The following is a 6,000-nucleotide window of genomic DNA, read 5'->3' as shown; positions in this document are numbered from 1 at the left end:
AACACATTTTTGTATACTTCGCTCATTTGACAGTGATGGCCAGCGCAGGGATCAGCACAACGCTTTCTTTAAACTCAGGATAAAGCCACTGCCAGGGAAGAGCTTGCACAGCTTTCCACCGTCCCATCCTGTCAATGGACAAACTGATATCTACCAAGAGGTTTTCAGATGATTGCTGCCATCCAGTGAACTGCAGACTAACTGAAGCACAGCTCTCTATTTCTACCTCTCCTCCTGCTCATGAACTAAACCCCAAACTCTGCAAAGCACATAAATCCAAGACTAAGTGACAAGCTAGATCCAGACCTAGATCGTGATCAATAGCTCTTAATGACAAGAAGCCCCACTTACTGCAAACGAGGCCCCTTACTCGGGCATCAGTCTAATCTGGCAGAGGCTGCAGTCACTCTGTGCATTCCAATGGCAGAAAAATTTATACAAGCTGTGAATACAGCACTTGTCCACCCGGATTTCAAAATTAAATCACTGTTCCAGTGTACACCTTAGTATCTCAAACAAGGCCAACAGTATATATTGTCTGCTCTTGCAAGTCCTTCACTCTAGTCATCAAGAACAAACATTTTCTTCTAACATAAAGTTTTAAAGAAAAATAATTTGTTTAAAAACCTGGCTATTATCCCCATTATATAAAATACTTTTAATAGAATGTTTCCTCCACACAGTTCATTAACTGGCTTATCATTGTCCCTCCTAGTTTCTTTTCTAAGTTTCCTATTGTTTAAGTAGTTGCATAAAATTTGGCTTCAGTCCCAGAAAGTAAAAGGACACAACAGGACTATTTATATGGAGCATTAAAGCTCTGTGAAAGCTTTATGTATGACTTCATAGCTTTGAAAAATTATCCTTTAAAAGTCATGGCTTTGTTTTGGTGTTTATCAGTTGTGCACATTTTGCTCTCTTGGTGGGAGCATCAATTTATGAAGACAATGAACACATTTGGGTCAATGCTATAACCTCTATGCATGGCCCATTATCTTTTTGCCAGCAGGTGTAAAACCTTTCATTTTCTCAATTAAAGTATCAACTTTGAATAATATCAGTACAACAATGATTACTGGACAATGTATGAATTTATAACATTGACCAACTGCTCCTTAGCAAATATTGACACAAGGCTGACAAAAGACAGAAGGCCTTAGGAAAGAGAAAATAGAAGAGTCACTAATTTACTTGCAGCATCTTCTTACAGAGCAAACATTTCAACTCTCTGACTTCTAGATTTTGTTATATTCTATATACTGCTCAAATGCTTTTTTTAAAATCCATCATAGCATCAGCCCTCCATTTAGAAGTGCTCTTCATAAAATTACAGCAGATTTGGACTTCCAAAGATATTTCAAGTTTTGACAGTTCAATGTGAAAACCCTTTACCCTTGTCAAAGGATATCCTCTTATTATCAGAAATAAAATACAAGCCTCAGAAAATCATTAGTTGGTACAATAGCACAATGCTACTTAAAACTTCAAAATCTAAATCATTCTTTTTCAATCTGCGCTATATTTATTTCACTACAATTAACAAAACATTAGCCCCATGGTAACCACAGAGTGATAAAATACATCTTTCTTTCATGCAGTTTATATGACTAAACCTACTTTCTCCAGTCCCTGCAAATCCTGCCATAATTCAGGTCCGTTTTGGCTGTACCAGGAACATTCAAGCGGAGTGCTAAGTATGAGCCACTGTTCACCACCCAGAACTCTGCGGCCCAAAGCTAGTCCACAGACACAGCAGAACCTGACACATCCCAAAGGGCCAGGCAAAGAGCTGGGTATTGCCCAGAACACCAGACTTTTTGCAGAGTAGCTATCAGGAACAGAAACAGCAAAGCTGAAAAGCACATTTAACTCTTTTTTCATAGGTGTTCCTCACATCATCCCCTCTCTTTTTGAAGAGGGGGTGAGCCCTGTAACCTGTTTCCCAGAAAACACAGGAAAACTCAGGAGCGTTCTTCAGAAAGGTATAGTTTGGCATAAGAAGCAGTTGTCAGCCAAGAGAGGCCTCCCATGCATCATCACAAGGCATCATTTGTCACTTTAACTAAGCTTTCACTGTATGATTGCTGGTTTCACCTCTTTTTGAGCGGAGTATAAGAACAGAGGGTTGGAGGTAAAGGATGAGAATCTACAGTCTCCCAAGTAATGCCCCAAGGTACACTCCAGAGCACAACTGCCAATCAGTTAAGTCTAATGCACAATTGGAAGGGGGGGACACATACACAACACTACAACGAAAAGCAGCCAACCACACACACACACACACACACCACAAAGCCAAAAAACCCCACCGCTTTTTAAGTTCTTGAGTAGTGCAGTAGCTTGCTTTTAAGGTTAAGCAAACTGCCCTATATGTAAAGAAAAATAAAGCACACCACAGGAACAAACCCAGGGATGTGCACAGAGGAGGAAAGTGAGGATCCCAGAGAGATTCTGAAAAAACAATTCTGTGCAGACTCTAATCATTCTGTTCCTGTTACACAGGAGCTGTATGTAAGAGTAAACCACAGGGAGCTATTAAGCATGTTTTTTCTTAAAGAAGGTCGAAATATCTGTAATACTTACCCACTGGTCTGTACAACTGGGGGATTCTGTGTTTGATTTGAGAAGTCTGTGGAAATATTTCATTTGGAGAGAGTGAATGTATAAAAAGGAGGAAAAAACTGCCTCGAGCCAGACATAGAGCAAACAAATGCACACTTCCCAACAAAGCCTGTCAGCCTGGTTCATGAAAGCACGTTCAGATCATTAGTAGCTGCCACATGCTAATATCCTCTAGCAAACTTCCTCACAGTCCCTTAGACACACTTTCATCCAGACTTTAAGTTGACATACGCTGCAGCCTGCAGACTGGAAAAGGTAAAGAGTAAAAGTTTAACTTTGATGTCAAAGGCCACGGGGAGAATCATTCATAATGTCATTCACACATTTCACACACAGTGAAACAGATGTAATGATACCTCGGATGAACCACAGGATGGTTTGGGTTGGAAGGGACCTTAAAGCTCATCCAGTTCCAACCCCCTGCCACAGACAGAGATGCCTTCCACTACAGCAGGTTGCTCCAAGCCCCATCCAACCTGGCCTTCAACACTGCCAAGGATGGGGCAGCCACAGCTTCTCTGGGCACCCTGTGCCAGAGCCTCAGCACCCTCACAGTGAAGAACTTCTTCCTTATAGCTTATCTAAATCTGCCCTCTAGCAGGTTAAAGCCATTCCCCCTTGTCCTTGTAAAAAGTCTCTCTCCAGATTTCTTGTCAGCCCCTTTAGGCACTGGAAGCTGCTCCAAGGTCTCCCTGGAGCCTTCTCTTCTCCAGGCTGAACAAGCCCAGTTCTCTCAGCTTGTCTCCAGACCTCAGCATCTTCTTTGCCTTCTCTGGAATTGCTCCAACAGCTCCATGTCCTTCTTGTGCTGAGGGCCCCAGAGCTGGACACAGTGCTCCAGATGGGGTCTCACCAGAATGGAGCAGATGGGGAGAATCACCTCCTTTGACCTGCTGGTCATGCTGCTTGTGATGCAGCCCAGAACATGTTTGGTTTCTGGGGTGTAAGCACACACTGCCACATCATGTTGAGCTGCTAATCAACTAATACCCCCAGTTTCTTCTCCTCAGCACTGCTTTCAATGCACTAATACAATAATGAGCTAATACATCAAGCCCCTTCTACCCCTCAGGAACTCACACTTTAAGATTAAACCTCCAAATTTTCCAAGGTCCTTAATGCCAAAAGGTTAATTTGCAATTAAAAAATAAAAATGTAAGTAAAATAAAGGAAGAACAGAAACACCTTGTTTAAATTCGGGATGACGAGCCAAGCTGAAGGTGTTTATTTTGTGGAACTAAAATAACAATCAGAGCTCCAGGGCAACTGCAACAGCAGGCACAGGGAGGATAAAGCAGCCCCATCTATCATCCCTGCACCTGTCCAATGTGACATCTCACACTGATCTGCACGAGCTGGGCCTGTATTAACCCCAGGGAAGAGCTTCTGCCTGGGCTTCTGCCCACCACCACTACACAAACCAAATGCCAGGATCCCTCAGATCTGCCTGTCAGCACCAGACCAGCCATGGCACAAGCTGCAAACCAGAAAACTAAGGCTTCAGCACATAAAACAAAGCCACAGGGCCAGCTTCTTCCCTTCTAAGTGAGCACTGAAGAGTTGTTTTCCCTGGCCCATTTCATTTTGCAGTTAAGATCTTGAGGGAGCAGCTTCAAGTCACAATCCAGAACAGTGCAAGCCTGCAAAAGCCTTTTAGGGGGTGCATCTATCTCCCCTTCCAGTTTAGGGCTTAGTTCTTGGTCGTCTTTTAAAAGAGCTTCAGTGTTTAAAACCAGGAAGCAAGTCTCTTCACGAGCCCAGAGCACTGGACTCTATTTATAAAGTAAAGAAATTACTGAGATAACAGTTACCTGCATCAAAGGGAAGCAAAAACTATCACCATTTACATGACATCCTGAGAAACCTAGATAAAACTAGTGCATCAGTAATCTTAATAGGTTTGCTACACATTAAATAGCAAATACAACAATATGGTATGATTCTCAATTCTACAGTAACAATTCAGGCAGAAAGACACACAGTAAAGAGGGGAAAGGCCATCGGGAGGGGAATGACTTTATTGGTATAATGCAAGTTTGAAGCTAAACAAAAACATAATGATACTTTGAAACAGCCACAAAGACCCTTTCTGTCTCCACGAGTGATCTGCCCAGCCAGCATATTGCTGTTTACAGACAAATGTTTAATATATGCTCCCATTTAGTTCAAGTAACTGGAAACAGGCAGCAAAACCTGATCATGTAAAGCAAAGACATTTAACATTTGGTGCTCCCTAATCCCCCCTCTTTCCTATCTCTTCCTAGCTTTCATTCACAGCTTAATATTTGCCTCTGTGAAAGGCAGTATCTTTAATCCCCATGCTGACTTTTAAAAACTCTTTGTGAGCCAAAATGAGTTTAAGAAAAATAGTTTCTGTTAAACTTTGACAACTAAATTGTTCTTCTAATAAACAATGATGAAGCCAAGCACTATATTATTCTTAATATTTGCAGAAAAGGGAAGAGGCACATAGTATGGATGTAATGGATGGGAAATGAAGAAATGTTACTACTAGCTCAGCAGTTGTCCTTCAGTTACTTCCTCTGATTATCTCCCACTTCTAAACATAGGAAACGTTTTCTCTTCCTAGTAATGCAGACCTGTAAAGGGTGCCTTCTCCACTCATTTCTGTCATCAACAAGATAGCAAGATTATTTTCAAAATCAGCTTTCTTGCTTTTAGCCACATATCAAAAACCAGTTACTCTGTATTTGTTTTCAATTACTTTCTCACTTCTCCTCCAGAAACTGGGCCACAGCACCCAGTCATGCAATAGCATGTTTAACTCACTATTCATCCTTGTCATCTTTGACAATTGAGTAGATAGCAAATTATGATCCATGAAGTAAATATCTTAAACAGACACAAATGCTACCTTCAAACACTAGATAGACCTTATCAGCAGTAACAGCTGAGTCTCCTTCCAATAAACTTCTCTTTGAACTATCAAAAGTATACATTACTTATAAAGTCTTCCTTGATCCTTCATTTTCTGAAACCAAATAAGTCAATTTCAGGAGGCAAATCTAAACGCATGAAGGAAGAAAAGTGAATGGCTGTCAGGACTTCAAGGTTCAGTGGCATTCTACCACTGACTGCAAATAATGGGACATTTAAACTATTTCTTACAGCAATACTCTGCTTAAAAAGCTATTAAAATACTTTAGGCTAGATCGATTTTTGGACCTCTCTAAATAAAACTTCAAACAGAAGGGAAGATGATGCAGTGGAAAAAAAACACCAAATGCTCTCTTCATTCCACAGACATTCCACTCAGAGTTTCTGTATCAAAAGGAACATTTACACTATCACTCCTCTTTCAAGACATTACAAAACTATTAAGTGAACTCTGAATGTATTTCAGCTCCATCTCTCAAG

General features: G+C 41.0%; 1 protein-coding gene across 1 annotated transcript in view; it reads right to left on the bottom strand.

The window, feature by feature from the left end:
* RAD18 (RAD18 E3 ubiquitin protein ligase) overlaps positions 1 to 6,000 on the bottom strand; it is a 52,425-nt gene that overhangs the window by 15,646 nt on the left and 30,779 nt on the right. The window lies entirely within an intron of this gene.

Source organism: Nestor notabilis, unplaced genomic scaffold, assembly GCF_000696875.1.
Source record: "Nestor notabilis isolate BGI_N333 unplaced genomic scaffold, ASM69687v1 scaffold11485, whole genome shotgun sequence".
NCBI classification, from domain to species: Eukaryota; Metazoa; Chordata; class Aves; order Psittaciformes; family Psittacidae; genus Nestor; species Nestor notabilis.
Note: the sequence above shows the minus strand (reverse complement) of the source record. Positions and strands in the feature narration are given on the sequence as shown.